An 18,949-nucleotide genomic window follows, 5' to 3' on the forward strand; every position below is an offset into this window, starting at 1 on the left:
AATTTTGTTTGAATATCTTCCACCAATGGTGCTACAGCGCAGGCTATAAATATCTTTCAAACAGTTGTTGTGATTTCCATATTGGCCACTATATGCATTTGAAAAGAACTAAAGCATTGGTGGTATAGTGGTGAGCATAGCTGCCTTCCAAGCAGTTAACCCGGGTTCGATTCCCGGCCAATGCATCCTTTTCCTTATGTGTTGTTTTCGCACTTATAGTTGTTGCTTAAGATATGCTCAGATGACAAGGTCCATAGAAAATGTTAAAATCTTTGTAGAAATCATGATTCCTTCTTAGCAGATGAATTTTGATTCCACCACTGCCTGATTAAAGATTTGTAAATACATTTTACAAAGTTCACTGAGGTGCCATATGCAAGTAAATCGAAGGTCTTTTCTTTTCTCAGTTTTGATACCACTGTATGTAAGTTCATTGGTGCATAAAAACCTTAAGTATGGATGAGCCTAAATCTTGAATTGTGAATGTCATGCAATTTGCTAATTTTGTTTGAATATCTTCCACCAATGGTGCTACAGCGCAGGCTATAAATATCTTTCAAACAGTTGTTGTGATTTCCATATTGGCCACTATATGTATCCGAAAAGAGCTCAAGCATTGGTGGTATAGTGGTGAGCATAGCTGCCTTCCAAGTTGTTGACCCGGGTTCGATTCCCGGCCAATGCATCCTTTTCCTTATGTGCTGTTTTCGCACTTATAGTTGTTGCTTAAGATATGCTCAGATGACAAGGTCCATAGAAAATGTTAAAATCTTTGTAGAAATCATGATTCCTTCTTAGCAGATGACTTTTGATTCCACCACTGCCTGATTAAAGATTTGTAAATACATTTTACAAAGTTCACTGAGGTGCCATATGCAAGTAAATCGAAGGTCTTTTCTTTTCTCAGTTTTGATACCACTGTATGTCAGTTCAATGGTGCATAAAAACCTTAAGTATGGATGAGCCTAAATCTTGAATTGTGAATGTCATGCAATTTGCCAATTTTGTTTGAATATCTTCCACCAATGGTGCTACAGCGCAGGCTATAAATATCTTTCAAACAGTTGTTGTGATTTCCATATTGGCCACTATATGCAATCGAATATAGCTCAAGCATTGGTGGTATAGTGGTGAGCATAGCTGCCTTCCAAGCAGTTGACCCGGGTTCGATTCCCGGCCAATGCATCCTTTTCCTTATGTGCTGTTTTCGCACTTATAGTTGTTGCTTAAGATATGCTCAGATGACAAGGTCCATAGAAAATGTTAAAATCTTTGTAGAAATCATGATTCCTTCTTAGCAGATGACTTTTTATTCCACCACTGCCTGATTAAAGATTTGTAAATACATTTACAAAGTTCACTGAGGTGCCATATGCAAGTAAATCGAAGGTCTTTTCTTTTCTCAGTTTTGATACCACTGTATGTCAGTTCAATGGTGCATAAAAACCTTAAGTATGGATGATCCTAAATCTTGAATTGTGAATGTCATGCAATTTGCCAATTTTGTTTGAATATCTTCCACCAATGGTGCTACAGCGCAGGCTATAAATATCTTTCAAACAGTTGTTGTGATTTCCATATTGGCCACTATATGTAATCGAAAAGAGCTCAAGCATTGGTGGTATAGTGTTGAGCATAGCTGCCTTCCAAGCTGTTGACCCGGGTTCGATTCCCGGCCAATGCATCCTTTTCATTATGTGCTGTTTTCGCACTTATAGTTGTTGCTTAAGATATGCTCAGATGACAAGGTCCATAGAAAATGTTAAAATCTTTGTAGAAATCATGATTCATTCTTAGCAGATGACTTTTGATTCCACCACTGCCTGATTAAAGATTTGTAAATACATTTTACACAGTTCACTGAGGTGCCATATGCAAGTAAATCCAAGGTCTTTTCTTTTCTCAGTTTTGATACCACTGTATGTCAGTTCAATGGTGCATAAAAACCTTAAGTATGGATGAGCCTAAATCTTGAATTGTGAATGTCATGCAATTTGCCAATTTTGTTTGAATATCTTCCACCAATGGTGCTACAGCGCAGGCTATAAATATCTTTCAAACAGTTGTTGTGATTTCCATATTGGCCACTATATGCAATCGAAAATAGCTCAAGCATTGGTGGTATAGTGGTGAGCATAGCTGCATTCCAAGCAGTTGACCCGGGTTCGATTCCCGGCCAATGCATCCTTTTCCTTATGTGCTGTTTTCGCACTTATAGTTGTTGCTTAAGATATGCTCAGATGACAAGGTCCATAGAAAATGTTAAAATCTTTGTAGAAATCATTATTCCTTCTTAGCAGATGACTTTTTATTCCACCACTGCCTGATTAAAGATTTGTAAATACATTTTACAAAGTTCACTGAGGTGCCATATGCAAGTAAATCGAAGGTCTTTTCTTTTCTCAGTTTTGATACCACTGTATGTCAGTTCAATGGTGCATAAAAACCTTAAGTATGGATGAGCCTAAATCTTGAATTGTGAATGTCATGCAATTTGCCAATTTTGTTTGAATATCTTCCACCAATGGTGCTACAGCGCAGGCTATAAATATCTTTCAAACAGTTGTTGTGATTTCCATATTGGCCACTATATGCATTTGAAAAGAACTAAAGCATTGGTGGTATAGTGGTGAGCATAGCTGCCTTCCAAGCAGTTGACCCGGGTTCGATTCCCGGCCAATGCATCCTTTTCCTTATGTGCTGTTTTCGCACTTATAGTTGTTGCTTAAGATATGCTCAGATGACAAGGTCCATAGAAAATGTTAAAATCTTTGTAGAAATCATGATTCCTTCTTAGCAGATGACTTTTGATTCCACCACTGCCTGATTAAAGATTTGTAAATACATTTTACAAAGTTCACTGAGGTGCCATATGCAAGTAAATCGAAGGTCTTTTCTTTTCTCAGTTTTGATACCACTGTATGTCAGTTCATTGGTGCATAAAAACCTTAAGTATGGATGAGCCTAAATCTTGAATTGTGAATGTCATGCAGTTTGCCAATTTTGTTTGAATATCTTCCACCAATGGTGCTACAGCGCAGGCTATAAATATCTTTCAAACAGTTGTTGTGATTTCCATATTGGCCACTATATGCAATCGAAAATAGCTCAAGCATTGGTGGTATAGTGGTGAGCATAGCTGCCTTCCAAGCAGTTGACCCGGGTTCGATTCCCGGCCAATGCATCCTTTTCCTTATGTGTTGTTTTCGCACTTATAGTTGTTGCTTAAGATATGCTCAGATGACAAGGTCCATAGAAAATGTTAAAATCTTTGTAGAAATCATGATTCCTTCTTAGCAGATGACTTTTGATTCCACCACTGCCTGATTAAAGATTTGTAAATACATTTTACAAAGTTCACTGAGGTGCCATATGCAAGTAAATCGAAGGTCTTTTCTTTTCTCAGTTTTGATACCACTGTATGTAAGTTCATTGGTGCATAAAAACCTTAAGTATGGATGAGCCTAAATCTTGAATTGTGAATGTTATGCAATTTGCCAATTTTGTTTGAATATCTTCCACCAATGGTGCTACAGCGCAGGCTATAAATATCTTTCAAACAGTTGTTGTGATTTCCATATTGGCCACTATATGCATTCGAAAAGAGCTCAAGCATTGGTGGTATAGTGGTGAGTATAGCTGCCTTCCAAGCAGTTTATCCGGGTTCGATTCCCGGCCAATGCATCCCTTTCCTTATGTGCTGTTTTCGCACTTATAGTTGTTGCTTAAGATATTCTCAGATGACAAGGTCCATAGAAAATGTTAAAATTTTTGTAGAAATCATGATTCCTTCTTAGCAGATGACTTTTGATTCCACCACTGCCTGATTAAAGATTTGTAAATACATTTTACAAAGTTCACTGAGGTGCCATATGCAAGTAAATCAAAGGTCTTTTCTTTTCTGAGTTTTGATACCACTGTATATCAGTTCAATGGTGCATAAAAACCTTAAGTATGGATGAGCCTAAATCTTGAATTGTGAATGTCATGCAATTTGCCAATTTTGTTTGAATATCTTCCACCAATGGTGCTACAGCGCAGGCTATAAAAATCTTTCAAACAGTTGTTGTGATTTCCATATTGGCCACTATATGCGTTTGAAAAGTGCTCAAGCATTGGTGGTATAGTGGTGAGCATAGCTGCCTTCCAAGCAGTTGACCCGGGTTCGATTCCCGGCCAATGCATCCTTTTCCTTATGTGCTGTTTTCGCACTTATAGTTGTTGCTTAAGATATGCTCAGATGACAAGGTCCATAGAAAATGTTAAAATCTTTGAAGAAATCATGATTCCTTCTTAGCAGATGACTTTTTATTCCACCACTGCCTGATTAAAGATTTGTAAATACATTTTACAAAGTTCACTGAGGTGCCATATGCAAGTAAATCAAAGGTCTTTTCTTTTCTCAGTTTTGATACCACTGTATATCAGTTCAATGGTGCATAAAAACCTTAAGTATGGATGAGCCTAAATCTTGAATTGTGAATGTCATGCAATTTGCCAATTTTGTTTGAATATCTTCCACCAATGGTGCTACAGCGCAGGCTATAAATATCTTTCAAACAGTTGTTGTGATTTCCATATTGGCCACTATATGCATCGAAAAAGCGCTCAAGCATTGGTGGTATAGTGGTGAGCATAGCTGCCTTCCAAGCAATTGACTCGGGTTCCATTCCCGGCCAATGCATCCTTTTCCTTATGTGCTGTTTTCGCACTTATAGTTGTTGCTTAAGATATGCTCAGATGACAAGGTCCATAAAAAATGTTAAAATCTTTGTAGAAATCATGATTCCTTCTTAGCAGATGACTTTTGATTCCACCACTGCCTGATTAAAGATTTGTAAATACATTTTACAAAGTTCACTGAGGTGCCATATGCAAGTAAATCGAAGGTCTTTTCTTTTCTCAGTTTTGATACCACTGTATGTCAGTTCAATGGTGCATAAAAACCTTAAGTATGGATGAGCCTAAATCTTGAATTGTGAATGTCATGCAATTTGCCAATTTTGTTTGAATATCTTCCACCAATGGTGCTACAGCGCAGGCTATAAATATCTTTCAAACAGTTGTTGTGATTTCCATATTGGCCAATATATGCATCGAAAAAGCGCTCAAGCATTGGTGGTATAGTGGTGAGCATAGCTGCCTTCCAAGCAATTGACTCGGGTTCGATTCCCGGCCAATGCATCCTTTTCCTTATGTGCTGTTTTCGCACTTACAGTTGTTGCTTAAGATATGCTCAGATGACAAGGTCCATAGAAAATGTTAAAATCTTTGTAGAAATCATGATTCCTTCTTAGCAGATGACTTTTGATTCCACCACTGCCTGATTAAAGATTTGTAAATACATTTTACAAAGTTCACTGAGGTGCCATATGCAAGTAAATCAAAGGTCTTTTCTTTTCTCAGTTTTGATACCACTGTATATCAGTTCAATGGTGCATAAAAACCTTAAGTATGGATGAGCCTAAATCTTGAATTGTGAATGTCATGCAACTTGCCAATTTTGTTTGAATATCTTCCACCAATGGTGCTACAGCGCAGGCTATAAATATCTTTCAAACAGTTGTTGTGATTTCCATATTGGCCACTATATGCAATCGAAAATAGCTCAAGCATTGGTGGTATAGTGGTGAGCATAGCTGCCTTTCAAGCAGTTAACCCGGGTTCGATTCCCGGCCAATGCATCCTTTTCCTTATGTGCTGTTTTCGCACTTATAGTTGTTGCTTAAGATATGCTCAGATGACAAGGTCCATAGAAAATGTTAAAATCTTTGTAGAAATCATGATTCCTTCTTAGCAGATGACTTTTGATTCCACCACTGCCTGATTAAAGATTTGTAAATACATTTTACAAAGTTCACTGAGGTGCCATATGCAAGTAAATCAAAGGTCTTTTCTTTTCTCAGTTTTGATACCACTGTATATCAGTTCAATGGTGCATAAAAACCTTAAGTATGGATGAGCCTAAATCTTGAATTGTGAATGTCATGCAATTTTCCAATTTTGTTTGAATATCTTCCACCAATGGTGCTACAGCGCAGGCTATAAATATCTTTCAAACAGTTGTTGTGATTTCCATATTGGTCACTATATGCATTTGGAAAGTGTTCAAGCATTGGTGGTATAGTGGTGAGCATAGCTGCCTTCCAAGCAGTTAACCCGGGTTCGATTCCCGGCCAATGCATCCTTTTCCTTATGTGCTGTTTTCGCACTTATAGTTGTTGCTTAAGATATGCTCAGATGACAAGGTCCATAGAAAATGTTAAAATCTTTGTAGAAATCATGATTCCTTCTTAGCAGATGACTTTTGATTCCACCACTGCCTGATTAAAGATTTGTAAATACATTTTACAAAGTTCACTGAGGTGCCATATGCAAGTAAATCGAAGGTCTTTTCTTTTCTCAGTTTTGATACCACTGTATGTAAGTTCATTGGTGCATAAAAACCTTAAGTATGGATGAGCCTAAATCTTGAATTGTGAATGTCATGCAATTTGCCAATTTTGTTTGAATATCTTCCACCAATGGTGCTACAGCGCAGGCTATAAATATCTTTCAAACAGTTGTTGTGATTTCCATATTGGCCACTATATGCACTCGAAAAGAGCTCAAGCATTGGTGGTATAGTGGTGAGCATAGCTGCCTTCCAAGCTGTTGACCCGGGTTCGATTCCCGGCCAATGCATCCTTTTCCTTATGTGCTGTTTTCGCACTTATAGTTGTTGCTTAAGATATGCTCAGATGACAAGGTCCATAGAAAATGTTAAAATCTTTGTAGAAATCATGATTCCTTCTTAGCAGATGACTTTTTATTCCACCACTGCCTGATTAAAGATTTGTAAATACATTTTACAAAGTTCACTGAGGTGCCATATGCAAGTAAATCGAAGGTCTTTTCTTTTCTCAGTTTTGATACCACTGTATGTCAGTTCAATGGTGCATAAAAACCTTAAGTATGGATGAGCCTAAATCTTGAATTGTGAATGTCATGCAATTTGCCAATTTTGTTTGAATATCTTCCACCAATGGTGCTACAGCGCAGGCTATAAATATCTTTCAAACAGTTGTTGTGATTTCCATATTGGCCACTATATGCATTCAAAAATAGCTCAAGCATTGGTGGTATAGTGGTGAGCATAGCTGCCTTCCAAGCAGTTGACCCGGGTTCGATTCCCGGCCAATGCATCCTTTTCCTTATGTGCTGTTTTCGCACTTATAGTTGTTGCTTAAGATATGCTCAGATGACAAGGTCCATAGAAAATGTTAAAATCTTTGTAGAAATCATGATTCCTTCTTAGCAGATGACTTTTGATTCCACCACTGCCTGATTAAAGATTTGTAAATACATTTTACACAGTTCACTGAGGTGCCATATACAAGTAAATCGAAGGTCTTTTCTTTTCTTAGTTTTGATACCACTGTATGTCAGTTCAATAGTGCATAAAAACCTTAAGTATGGATGAGCCTAAATCTTGAATTGTGAATGTCATGCAATTTGCCAATTTTGTTTGAATATCTTCCACCAATGGTGCTACAGCGCAGGCTACAAATATCTTTCAAACAGTTGTTGTGATTTCCATATTGGCCACTATATGCAATAGAAACGAGCTCAAGCATTAGTGGTATAGTGGTGAGCATAGCTGCCTTCCAAGCAGTTGACCCGGGTTCGATTCCCGGCCAATGCATCCTTTTCCTTATGTGCTGTTTTCGCACTTATAGTTGTTGCTTAAGATATGCTCAGATGACAAGGTCCATAGAAAATGTTAAAATCTTTGTAGAAATCATGATTCCTTCTTAGCAGATGACTTTTGATTCCACCACTGCCTGATTAAAGATTTGTAAATACATTTTACAAAGTTCACTGAGGTGCCATATGCAAGTAAATCGAAGGTCTTTTCTTTTCTCAGTTTTGATACCACTGTATGTCAGTTCAATGGTGCATAAAAACCTTTAGTATGGATGAGCCTAAATCTTGAATTGTAAATGTCATGCAATTTGCCAATTTTGTTTGAATATCTTCCACCAATGGTGCTACAGCGCAGGCTATAAATATCTTTCAAACAGTTGTTGTGATTTCCATATTGGCCACTATATGCAATCGAAAAGAGCTCAAGCATTGGTGGTATAGTGGTGAGCATAGCTGCCTTCCAAGCAGTTGACCCGGATTCGATTCCCGGGCAATGCATCCTTTTCCTTATGTGCTGTTTTCGCACTTATAGTTGTTGCTTAAGATATGCTCAGATGACAAGGTCCATAGAAAATGTTAAAATCTTTGTAGAAATCATGATTCATTCTTAGCAGATGACTTTTGATTCCATCACTGCCTGATTAAAGATTTGTAAATACATTTTACACAGTTCACTGAGGTGCCATATGCAAGTAAATCGAAGGTCTTTTCTTTTCTCAGTTTTGATACCACTGTATATCAGTTCAATGGTGCATAAAAATCTTAAGTATGGATGAGCCTAAATCTTGAATTGTGAATGTCATGCAATTTGCCAATTTTGTTTGAATATCTTCCACCAATGGTGCTACAGCGCAGGCTATAAATATCTTTCAAACAGTTGTTGTGATTTCCATATTGGCCACTATATGTAATCGAAAAGAGCTCAAGCATTGGTGGTATAGTGTTGAGCATAGCTGCCTTCCAAGCTGTTGACCCGGGTTCGATTCCCGGCCAATGCATCCTTTTCATTATGTGCTGTTTTCGCACTTATAGTTGTTGCTTAAGATATGCTCAGATGACAAGGTCCATAGAAAATGTTAAAATCTTTGTAGAAATCATGATTCATTCTTAGCAGATGACTTTTGATTCCACCACTGCCTGATTAAAGATTTGTAAATACATTTTACACAGTTCACTGAGGTGCCATATGCAAGTAAATCCAAGGTCTTTTCTTTTCTCAGTTTTGATACCACTGTATGTCAGTTCAATGGTGCATAAAAACCTTAAGTATGGATGAGCCTAAATCTTGAATTGTGAATGTCATGCAATTTGCCAATTTTGTTTGAATATCTTCCACCAATGGTGCTACAGCGCAGGCTATAAATATCTTTCAAACAGTTGTTGTGATTTCCATATTGGCCACTATATGCAATCGAAAATAGCTCAAGCATTGGTGGTATAGTGGTGAGCATAGCTGCATTCCAAGCAGTTGACCCGGGTTCGATTCCCGGCCAATGCATCCTTTTCCTTATGTGCTGTTTTCGCACTTATAGTTGTTGCTTAAGATATGCTCAGATGACAAGGTCCATAGAAAATGTTAAAATCTTTGTAGAAATCATTATTCCTTCTTAGCAGATGACTTTTTATTCCACCACTGCCTGATTAAAGATTTGTAAATACATTTTACACAGTTCACTGAGGTGCCATATGCAAGTAAATCAAAGGTCTTTTCTTTTCTCAGTTTTGATACCACTGTATGTCAGTTCAATGGTGCATAAAAACCTTAAGTATGGATGAGCCTAAATCTTGAATTGTGAATGCCATGCAATTTGCCAATTTTGTTTGAATATCTTCCACCAATGGTGCTACAGCGCAGGCTATAAATATCTTTCAAACAGTTGTTGTGATTTCCATATTGGCCACTATATGCAATCGAAAATAGCTCAAGCATTGGTGGTATAGTGGTGAGCATAGCTGCATTCCAAGCAGTTGACCCGGGTTCGATTCCCGGCCAATGCATCCTTTTCCTTATGTGCTGTTTTCGCACTTATAGTTGTTGCTTAAGATATGCTCAGATGACAAGGTCCATAGAAAATGTTAAAATCTTTGTAGAAATCATTATTCCTTCTTAGCAGATGACTTTTTATTCCACCACTGCCTGATTAAAGATTTGTAAATACATTTTACAAAGTTCACTGAGGTGCCATATGCAAGTAAATCGAAGGTCTTTTCTTTTCTCAGTTTTGATACCACTGTATGTCAGTTCAATGGTGCATAAAAACCTTAAGTATGGATGAGCCTAAATCTTGAATTGTTAATGTCATGCAATTTGCCAATTTTGTTTGAATATCTTCCACCAATGGTGCTACAGCGCAGGCTATAAATATCTTTCAAACAGTTGTTGTGATTTCCATATTGGCCACTATATGCATTTGAAAAGAACTAAAGCATTGGTGGTATAGTGGTGAGCATAGCTGCCTTCCAAGCAGTTGACCCGGGTTCGATTCCCGGCCAATGCATCCTTTTCCTTATGTGCTGTTTTCGCACTTATAGTTGTTGCTTAAGATATGCTCAGATGACAAGGTCCATAGAAAATGTTAAAATCTTTGTAGAAATCATGATTCCTTCTTAGCAGATGACTTTTGATTCCACCACTGCCTGATTAAAGATTTGTAAATACATTTTACAAAGTTCACTGAGGTGCCATATGCAAGTAAATCGAAGGTCTTTTCTTTTCTCAGTTTTGATACCACTGTATGTCAGTTCATTGGTGCATAAAAACCTTAAGTATGGATGAGCCTAAATCTTGAATTGTGAATGTCATGCAATTTGCCAATTTTGTTTGAATATCTTCCACCAATGGTGCTACAGCGCAGGCTATAAATATCTTTCAAACAGTTGTTGTGATTTCCATATTGGCCACTATATGCAATCGAAAATAGCTCAAGCATTGGTGGTATAGTGGTGAGCATAGCTGCCTTCCAAGCAGTTGACCCGGGTTCGATTCCCGGCCAATGCATCCTTTTCCTTATGTGCTGTTTTCGCACTTATAGTTGTTGCTTAAGATATGCTCAGATGACAAGGTCCATAGAAAATGTTAAAATCTTTGTAGAAATCATGATTCCTTCTTAGCAGATGACTTTTTATTCCACCACTGCCTGATTAAAGATTTGTAAATACATTTTACAAAGTTCACTGAGGTGCCATATGCAAGTAAATCAAAGGTCTTTTCTTTTCTGAGTTTTGATACCACTGTATATCAGTTCAATGGTGCATAAAAACCTTAAGTATGGATGAGCCTAAATCTTGAATTGTGAATGTCATGCAATTTGCCAATTTTGTTTGAATATCTTCCACCAATGGTGCTACAGCGCAGGCTATAAAAATCTTTCAAACAGTTGTTGTGATTTCCATATTGGCCACTATATGCGTTTGAAAAGTGCTCAAGCATTGGTGGTATAGTGGTGAGCATAGCTGCCTTCCAAGCAGTTGACCCGGGTTCGATTCCCGGCCAATGCATCCTTTTCCTTATGTGTTGTTTTCGCACTTATAGTTGTTGCTTAAGATATGCTCAGATGACAAGGTCCATAGAAAATGTTAAAATCTTTGTAGAAATCATGATTCCTTCTTAGCAGATGACTTTTGATTCCACCACTGCCTGATTAAAGATTTGTAAATACATTTTACACAGTTCACTGAGGTGCCATATGCAAGTAAATCGAAGGTCTTTTCTTTTCTCAGTTTTGATACCACTGTATGTCAGTTCAATGGTGCATAAAAACCTTAAGTATGGAGGAGCCTAAATCTTGAATTGTGAATGTCATGCAATTTGCCAATTTTGTTTGAATATCTTCCACCAATGGTGCTACAGCGCAGGCTATAAATATCTTTCAAACAGTTGTTGTGATTTCCATATTGGCCACTATATGCATTCGAAAAGTGCTCAAGCATTGGTGGTATAGTGGTGAGTATAGCTGCCTTCCAAGCAGTTTATCCGGGTTCGATTCCCGGCCAATGCATCCTTTTCCTTATGTGCTGTTTTCGCACTTATAGTTGTTGCTTAAGATATGCTCAGATGACAAGGTCCATAGAAAATGTTAAAATCTTTGTAGAAATCATGATTCCTTCTTAGCAGATGACTTTTTATTCCACCACTGCCTGATTAAAGATTTGTAAATACATTTTACAAAGTTCACTGAGGTGCCATATGCAAGTAAATCAAAGGTCTTTTCTTTTCTCAGTTTTGATACCACTGTATATCAGTTCAATGGTGCATAAAAACCTTAAGTATGGATGAGCCTAAATCTTGAATTGTGAATGTCATGCAATTTGCCAATTTTGTTTGAATATCTTCCACCAATGGTGCTACAGCGCAGGCTATAAATATCTTTCAAACAGTTGTTGTGATTTCCATATTGGCCACTATATGCATCGAAAAAGCGCTCAAGCATTGGTGGTATAGTGGTGAGCATAGCTGCCTTCCAAGCAATTGACTCGGGTTCCATTCCCGGCCAATGCATCCTTTTCCATATGTGCTGTTTTCGCACTTATAGTTGTTGCTTAAGATATGCTCAGATGACAAGGTCCATAAAAAATGTTAAAATCTTTGTAGAAATCATGATTCCTTCTTAGCAGATGACTTTTGATTCCACCACTGCCTGATTAAAGATTTGTAAATACATTTTACAAAGTTCACTGAGGTGCCATATGCAAGTAAATCGAAGGTCTTTTCTTTTCTCAGTTTTGATACCACTGTATGTCAGTTCAATGGTGCATAAAAACCTTAAGTATGGATGAGCCTAAATCTTGAATTGTGAATGTCATGCAATTTGCCAATTTTGTTTGAATATCTTCCACCAATGGTGCTACAGCGCAGGCTATAAATATCTTTCAAACAGTTGTTGTGATTTCCATATTGGCCAATATATGCATTGAAAAAGCGCTCAAGCATTGGTGGTATAGTGGTGAGCATAGCTGCCTTCCAAGCAATTGACTCGGGTTCGATTCCCGGCCAATGCATCCTTTTCCTTATGTGCTGTTTTCGCACTTATAGTTGTTGCTTAAGATATGCTCAGATGACAAGGTCCATAGAAAATGTTAAAATCTTTGTAGAAATCATGATTCCTTCTTAGCAGATGACTTTTGATTCCACCACTGCCTGATTAAAGATTTGTAAATACATTTTACAAAGTTCACTGAGGTGCCATATGCAAGTAAATCAAAGGTCTTTTCTTTTCTCAGTTTTGATACCACTGTATATCAGTTCAATGGTGCATAAAAACCTTAAGTATGGATGAGCCTAAATCTTGAATTGTGAATGTCATGCAATTTGCCAATTTTGTTTGAATATCTTCCACCAATGGTGCTACAGCGCAGGCTATAAATATCTTTCAAACAGTTGTTGTGATTTCCATATTGGCCACTATATGCAATCGAAAATAGCTCAAGCATTGGTGGTATAGTGGTGAGCATAGCTGCCTTTCAAGCAGTTAACCCGGGTTCGATTCCCGGCCAATGCATCCTTTTCCTTATGTGCTGTTTTCGCACTTATAGTTGTTGCTTAAGATATGCTCAGATGACAAGGTCCATAGAAAATGTTAAAATCTTTGTAGAAATCATGATTCCTTCTTAGCAGATGACTTTTGATTCCACCACTGCCTGATTAAAGATTTGTAAATACATTTTACAAAGTTCACTGAGGTGCCATATGCAAGTAAATCAAAGGTCTTTTCTTTTCTCAGTTTTGATACCACTGTATATCAGTTCAATGGTGCATAAAAACCTTAAGTATGGATGAGCCTAAATCTTGAATTGTGAATGTCATGCAATTTTCCAATTTTGTTTGAATATCTTCCACCAATGGTGCTACAGCGCAGGCTATAAATATCTTTCAAACAGTTGTTGTGATTTCCATATTGGTCACTATATGCATTTGGAAAGTGTTCAAGCATTGGTGGTATAGTGGTGAGCATAGCTACCTTCCAAGCAGTTAACCCGGGTTCGATTCCCGGCCAATGCATCCTTTTCCTTATGTGCTGTTTTCGCACTTATAGTTGTTGCTTAAGATATGCTCAGATGACAAGGTCCATAGAAAATGTTAAAATCTTTGTAGAAATCATGATTCCTTCTTAGCAGATGACTTTTGATTCCACCACTGCCTGATTAAAGATTTGTAAATACATTTTACAAAGTTCACTGAGGTGCCATATGCAAGTAAATCGAAGGTCTTTTCTTTTCTCAGTTTTGATACCACTGTATGTAAGTTCATTGGTGCATAAAAACCTTAAGTATGGATGAGCCTAAATCTTGAATTGTGAATGTCATGCAATTTGCCAATTTTGTTTGAATATCTTCCACCAATGGTGCTACAGCGCAGGCTATAAATATCTTTCAAACAGTTGTTGTGATTTCCATATTGGCCACTATATGCACTCGAAAAGAGCTCAAGCATTGGTGGTATAGTGGTGAGCATAGCTGCCTTCCAAGCTGTTGACCCGGGTTCGATTCCCGGCCAATGCATCCTTTTCCTTATGTGCTGTTTTCGCACTTATAGTTGTTGCTTAAGATATGCTCAGATGACAAGGTCCATAGAAAATGTTAAAATCTTTGTAGAAATCATGATTCCTTCTTAGCAGATGACTTTTTATTCCACCACTGCCTGATTAAAGATTTGTAAATACATTTTACAAAGTTCACTGAGGTGCCATATGCAAGTAAATCGAAGGTCTTTTCTTTTCTCAGTTTTGATACCACTGTATGTCAGTTCAATGGTGCATAAAAACCTTAAGTATGGATGAGCCTAAATCTTGAATTGTGAATGTCATGCAATTTGCCAATTTTGTTTGAATATCTTCCACCAATGGTGCTACAGCGCAGGCTACAAATATCTTTCAAACAGTTGTTGTGATTTCCATATTGGCCACTATATGCAATAGAAACGAGCTCAAGCATTAGTGGTATAGTGGTGAGCATAGCTGCCTTCCAAGCAGTTGACCCGGGTTCGATTCCCGGCCAATGCATCCTTTTCCTTATGTGCTGTTTTCGCACTTATAGTTGTTGTTTAAGATATGCTCAGATGACAAGGTCCATAGAAAATGTTAAAATCTTTGTAGAAATCATGATTCCTTCTTAGCAGATGACTTTTGATTCCACCACTGCCTGATTAAAGATTTGTAAATACATTTTACAAAGTTCACTGAGGTGCCATATGCAAGTAAATCGAAGGTCTTTTCTTTTCTCAGTTTTGATACCACTGTATGTCAGTTCAATGGTGCATAAAAACCTTTAGTATGGATGAGCCTAAATCTTGAATTGTAAATGTCATGCAATTTGCCAATTTTGTTTGAATATCTTCCACCAATGGTGCTACAGCGCAGGCTATTAATATCTTTCAAACAGTTGTTGTGATTTCCATATTGGCCACTATATGCAATCGAAAAGAGCTCAAGCATTGGTGGTATAGTGGTGAGCATAGCTGCCTTCCAAGCAGTTGACCCGGATTCGATTCCCGGGCAATGCATCCTTTTCCTTATGTGCTGTTTTCGCACTTATAGTTGTTGCTTAAGATATGCTCAGATGACAAGGTCCATAGAAAATGTTAAAATCTTTGTAGAAATCATGATTCATTCTTAGCAGATGACTTTTGATTCCACCACTGCCTGATTAAAGATTTGTAAATACATTTTACACAGTTCACTGAGGTGCCATATGCAAGTAAATCGAAGGTCTTTTCTTTTCTCAGTTTTGATACCACTGTATATCAGTTCAATGGTGCATAAAAATCTTAAGTATGGATGAGCCTAAATCTTGAATTGTGAATGTCATGCAATTTGCCAATGCATCCTTTTCCTTATGTGCTGTTTTCGCACTTATAGTTGTTGCTTAAGATATGCTCAGATGACAAGGTCCATAGAAAATGTTAAAATCTTTGTAGAAATCATGATTCCTTCTTAGCAGATGACTTTTGATTCCACCACTGCCTGATTAAAGATTTGTAAATACATTTTACAAAGTTCACTGAGGTGCCATATGCAAGTAAATCAAAGGTCTTTTCTTTTCTCAGTTTTGATACCACTGTATATCAGTTCAATGGTGCAAAAAAATCTTAAGTATGGATGAGCCTAAATCTTGAATTGTGAATGTCATGCAATTTGCCAATGCATCCTTTTCCTTATGTGCTGTTTTCGCACTTATAGTTGTTGCTTAAGATATGCTCAGATGACAAGGTCCATAGAAAATGTTAAAATCTTTGTAGAAATCATGATTCCTTCTTAGCAGATGACTTTTGATTCCACCACTGCCTGATTAAAGATTTGTAAATACATTTTACAAAGTTCACTGAGGTGCCATATGCAAGTAAATCAAAGGTCTTTTCTTTTCTCAGTTTTGATACCACTGTATGTCAGTTCAATGGTGCATAAAAACCTTAAGTATGGATGAGCCTAAATCTTGAATTGTGAATGTCATGCAATTTGCCAAATTTGTTTGAATATCTTCCACCAATGGTGCTACAGCGCAGGCTATAAATATCTTTCAAACAGTTGTTGTGATTTCCATATTAGCCACTATATGCAATCGAAAAGAGCTCAAGCATTGGTGGTATAGTGGTGAGTATAGCTGCCTTCCAAGCAGTTGACCCGGATTCGATTCCCGGGCAATGCATCCTTTTCCTTATGTGCTGTTTTCGCACTTATAGTTGTTGCTTAAGATATTCTCAGATGACAAGGTCCATAGAAAATGTTAAAATCTTTGTAGAAATCATGATTCCTTCTTAGCAGATGACTTTTGATTCCACCACTGCCTGATTAAAGATTTGTAAATACATTTTACAAAGTTCACTGAGGTGCCATATGCAAGTAAATCAAAGGTCTTTTCTTTTCTCAGTTTTGATACCACTGTATATCAGTTCAATGGTGCATAAAAATCTTAAGTATGGATGAGCCTAAATCTTGAATTGTGAATGTCATGCAATTTGCCAATTTTGTTTAAATATCTTCCACCAATGGTGCTACAGCGCAGGCTATAAATATCTTTCAAACAGTTGTTGTGATTTCCATATTGGCCACTATATGCAATCGAAAAGAGCTCAAGCATTGGTGGTATAGTGGTGAGCATAGCTGCCTTCCAAGCAGTTAACCCGGGTTCGATTCCCGGCCAATGCATCCTTTTCCTTATGTGCTGTTTTCGCACTTATAGTTGTTGCTTAAGATATGCTCAGATGACAAGGTCCATAGAAAATGTTAAAATCTTTGTAGAAATCATGATTCATTCTTAGCAGATGACTTTTGATTCCACCACTGCCTGATTAAAGATTTGTAAATACATTTTACACAGTTCACTGAAGTGCCATATGCAAGTAAATCGAAGGTCTTTTCTTTTCTCAGTTTTGATACCACTGTATGTCAGTTCAATGGTGCATAAAAACCTTAAGTATGGATGAGCCTAAATCTTGAATTGTGAATGTCATGCAATTTGCCAATTTTGTTTGAATATCTTCCACCAATGGTGCTACAGCGCAGGCTATAAATATCTTTCAAACAGTTGTTGTGATTTCCATATTGGCCACTATATGCAATCGAAAAGAGCTCATGCATTGGCGGTATAGTGGTGAGCATAGCTGCCTTCCAAGCAGTTGACCCAGGTTCGATTCCCGGCCAATGCATCCTTTTCCTTATGTGCTGTTTTCGCACTTATAGTTGTTGCTTAAGATATGCTCAGATGACAAGGTCCATAGAAAATGTTAAAATCTTTGTAGAAATCATGATTCCTTCTTAGCAGATGACTTTTGATTCCACCACTGCCTGATTAAAGATTTATAAATACATTTTACAAAGTTCACTGAGGTGCCATATGCAAGTAAATCGAAGGTCTTTTCTTTTCTCAGTTTTGATACCACTGTATGTCAGTTCAATGGTGCATAAAAACCTTAAGTATGGATGAGCCTAAATCTTGAATTGTGAATGTCATGCAATTTGCCAATTTTGTTTGAATATCTTCCACCAATGGTGCTACAGCGCAGGCTATAAATATCTTTCAAACAGTTGTTGTGATTTCCATATTGGCCACTATATGTAATCGAAAAGAGCTCAAGCATTGGTGGTATAGTGGTGAGCATAGCTGCCTTCCAAGCAGTTAACCTGGGTTTGATTCCCGGCCAATGCATCCTTTTCCTTATGTGCTGTTTTCGCACTTATAGTTGTTGCTTAAGATATGCTCAGATGACAAGGTCCATAGAAAATGTTAAAATCTTTGTAGAAATCATGATTCATTCTTAGCAGATGACTTTTGATTCCACCACTGCCTGATTAAAGATTTGTAAATACATTTTACACAGTTCACTGAGGTGCCATATGCAAGTAAATCGAAGGTCTTTTCTTTTCTCAGTTTTGATACCACTGTATGTCAGTTCAATGGTGCATAAAAACCTTAAGTATGGATGAGCCTAAATCTTGAATTGTGAATGTCATGCAATTTGCCAATTTTGTTTGAATATCTTCCACCAATGGTGCTACAGCGCAGGCTATAAATATCTTTCAAACAGTTGTTGTGATTTCCATATTGGCCACTATATGCAATAGAAACGAGCTCAAGCATTAGTGGTATAGTGGTGAGCATAGCTGCCTTCCAAGCAATTGACCCGGGTTCGATTCCCGGCCAATGCATCCTTTTCCTTATGTGCTGTTTTCGCACTTATAGTTGTTGCTTAAGATATGCTCAGATGACAAGGTCCATAGAAAATGTTAAAATCTTTGTAGAAATCATGATTCCTTCTTAGCAGATGACTTTTGATTCCACCATTGCATGATTAAAGATTTGTAAACACATTTTACAAAGTTCACTGAGGTGCCATATGCAAGTACATCAAAGGTCTTTTCTTTTCTCAGTTTTGATACCACTGTATATCAGTTCAATGGTGCATAAAAACCTTAAGTATGGATGAGCCTAAATCTTGAATTGTGAATGTCATGCAATTTGCCAATTTTGTTTGAATATCTTCCACCAATGGTGCTACAGCGCAGGCTATAAATATCTTTCAAACAGTTGTTGTGATTTCCATATTGGCCACTATATGCATTTGAACAGTGCTCAAGCATTGGTGGTATAGTGGTGAGCATAGCTGCCTTCCAAGCAGTTGACCCGGATTCGATTCCCGGCCAATGCATCCTTTTCCTTATGTGCTGTTTTCGCACTTATAGTTGTTGCTTAAGATATGCTCAGATGACAAGGTCCATAGAAAATGTTAAAATCTTTGTAGAAATCATGATTCCTTCTTAGCAGATGACTT

The 18,949-nt window shown here is 37.4% G+C and overlaps 25 non-coding genes across 25 annotated transcripts; all 25 read left to right on the forward strand.

Annotated features, from left to right (window-relative positions):
* The first annotated feature begins 113 nt into the window (after window positions 1-113).
* TRNAG-UCC (transfer RNA glycine (anticodon UCC)) lies at window positions 114-185 on the forward strand. The gene has a single exon. It is a non-coding gene; the product is annotated as a tRNA-Gly (tRNA).
* A 428-nt stretch (window positions 186-613) lies between these two features.
* On the forward strand, window positions 614-685 carry TRNAG-UCC (transfer RNA glycine (anticodon UCC)). Its single transcript has one exon. It is a non-coding gene; the product is annotated as a tRNA-Gly (tRNA).
* Window positions 686-1,113: 428 nt separating this feature from the next.
* Window positions 1,114-1,185, forward strand: TRNAG-UCC (transfer RNA glycine (anticodon UCC)). The gene has a single exon. It is a non-coding gene; the product is annotated as a tRNA-Gly (tRNA).
* A 927-nt stretch (window positions 1,186-2,112) lies between these two features.
* On the forward strand, window positions 2,113-2,184 carry TRNAG-UCC (transfer RNA glycine (anticodon UCC)). The gene has a single exon. It is a non-coding gene; the product is annotated as a tRNA-Gly (tRNA).
* A 428-nt stretch (window positions 2,185-2,612) lies between these two features.
* TRNAG-UCC (transfer RNA glycine (anticodon UCC)) lies at window positions 2,613-2,684 on the forward strand. The gene has a single exon. It is a non-coding gene; the product is annotated as a tRNA-Gly (tRNA).
* A 428-nt stretch (window positions 2,685-3,112) lies between these two features.
* Window positions 3,113-3,184, forward strand: TRNAG-UCC (transfer RNA glycine (anticodon UCC)). Its single transcript has one exon. It is a non-coding gene; the product is annotated as a tRNA-Gly (tRNA).
* Window positions 3,185-3,612: 428 nt separating this feature from the next.
* Window positions 3,613-3,684, forward strand: TRNAG-UCC (transfer RNA glycine (anticodon UCC)). The gene has a single exon. It is a non-coding gene; the product is annotated as a tRNA-Gly (tRNA).
* Window positions 3,685-4,112: 428 nt separating this feature from the next.
* TRNAG-UCC (transfer RNA glycine (anticodon UCC)) lies at window positions 4,113-4,184 on the forward strand. The gene has a single exon. It is a non-coding gene; the product is annotated as a tRNA-Gly (tRNA).
* Window positions 4,185-5,612: 1,428 nt separating this feature from the next.
* On the forward strand, window positions 5,613-5,684 carry TRNAE-UUC (transfer RNA glutamic acid (anticodon UUC)). The gene has a single exon. It is a non-coding gene; the product is annotated as a tRNA-Glu (tRNA).
* Window positions 5,685-6,112: 428 nt separating this feature from the next.
* On the forward strand, window positions 6,113-6,184 carry TRNAG-UCC (transfer RNA glycine (anticodon UCC)). Its single transcript has one exon. It is a non-coding gene; the product is annotated as a tRNA-Gly (tRNA).
* A 428-nt stretch (window positions 6,185-6,612) lies between these two features.
* On the forward strand, window positions 6,613-6,684 carry TRNAG-UCC (transfer RNA glycine (anticodon UCC)). The gene has a single exon. It is a non-coding gene; the product is annotated as a tRNA-Gly (tRNA).
* A 428-nt stretch (window positions 6,685-7,112) lies between these two features.
* On the forward strand, window positions 7,113-7,184 carry TRNAG-UCC (transfer RNA glycine (anticodon UCC)). The gene has a single exon. It is a non-coding gene; the product is annotated as a tRNA-Gly (tRNA).
* A 428-nt stretch (window positions 7,185-7,612) lies between these two features.
* On the forward strand, window positions 7,613-7,684 carry TRNAG-UCC (transfer RNA glycine (anticodon UCC)). The gene has a single exon. It is a non-coding gene; the product is annotated as a tRNA-Gly (tRNA).
* A 1,428-nt stretch (window positions 7,685-9,112) lies between these two features.
* TRNAG-UCC (transfer RNA glycine (anticodon UCC)) lies at window positions 9,113-9,184 on the forward strand. The gene has a single exon. It is a non-coding gene; the product is annotated as a tRNA-Gly (tRNA).
* Window positions 9,185-9,612: 428 nt separating this feature from the next.
* Window positions 9,613-9,684, forward strand: TRNAG-UCC (transfer RNA glycine (anticodon UCC)). Its single transcript has one exon. It is a non-coding gene; the product is annotated as a tRNA-Gly (tRNA).
* A 428-nt stretch (window positions 9,685-10,112) lies between these two features.
* Window positions 10,113-10,184, forward strand: TRNAG-UCC (transfer RNA glycine (anticodon UCC)). The gene has a single exon. It is a non-coding gene; the product is annotated as a tRNA-Gly (tRNA).
* A 428-nt stretch (window positions 10,185-10,612) lies between these two features.
* Window positions 10,613-10,684, forward strand: TRNAG-UCC (transfer RNA glycine (anticodon UCC)). Its single transcript has one exon. It is a non-coding gene; the product is annotated as a tRNA-Gly (tRNA).
* A 428-nt stretch (window positions 10,685-11,112) lies between these two features.
* Window positions 11,113-11,184, forward strand: TRNAG-UCC (transfer RNA glycine (anticodon UCC)). Its single transcript has one exon. It is a non-coding gene; the product is annotated as a tRNA-Gly (tRNA).
* Window positions 11,185-11,612: 428 nt separating this feature from the next.
* Window positions 11,613-11,684, forward strand: TRNAG-UCC (transfer RNA glycine (anticodon UCC)). The gene has a single exon. It is a non-coding gene; the product is annotated as a tRNA-Gly (tRNA).
* A 1,428-nt stretch (window positions 11,685-13,112) lies between these two features.
* TRNAE-UUC (transfer RNA glutamic acid (anticodon UUC)) lies at window positions 13,113-13,184 on the forward strand. Its single transcript has one exon. It is a non-coding gene; the product is annotated as a tRNA-Glu (tRNA).
* A 428-nt stretch (window positions 13,185-13,612) lies between these two features.
* Window positions 13,613-13,684, forward strand: TRNAG-UCC (transfer RNA glycine (anticodon UCC)). Its single transcript has one exon. It is a non-coding gene; the product is annotated as a tRNA-Gly (tRNA).
* A 428-nt stretch (window positions 13,685-14,112) lies between these two features.
* On the forward strand, window positions 14,113-14,184 carry TRNAG-UCC (transfer RNA glycine (anticodon UCC)). Its single transcript has one exon. It is a non-coding gene; the product is annotated as a tRNA-Gly (tRNA).
* A 428-nt stretch (window positions 14,185-14,612) lies between these two features.
* On the forward strand, window positions 14,613-14,684 carry TRNAG-UCC (transfer RNA glycine (anticodon UCC)). The gene has a single exon. It is a non-coding gene; the product is annotated as a tRNA-Gly (tRNA).
* Window positions 14,685-16,754: 2,070 nt separating this feature from the next.
* Window positions 16,755-16,826, forward strand: TRNAG-UCC (transfer RNA glycine (anticodon UCC)). Its single transcript has one exon. It is a non-coding gene; the product is annotated as a tRNA-Gly (tRNA).
* A 1,928-nt stretch (window positions 16,827-18,754) lies between these two features.
* On the forward strand, window positions 18,755-18,826 carry TRNAG-UCC (transfer RNA glycine (anticodon UCC)). The gene has a single exon. It is a non-coding gene; the product is annotated as a tRNA-Gly (tRNA).
* Window positions 18,827-18,949: the final 123 nt, after the last annotated feature.

The sequence above is a fragment of the Pseudophryne corroboree genome, chromosome 4, assembly GCF_028390025.1.
Source record: "Pseudophryne corroboree isolate aPseCor3 chromosome 4, aPseCor3.hap2, whole genome shotgun sequence".
Classification (NCBI taxonomy): domain Eukaryota; kingdom Metazoa; phylum Chordata; class Amphibia; order Anura; family Myobatrachidae; genus Pseudophryne; species Pseudophryne corroboree.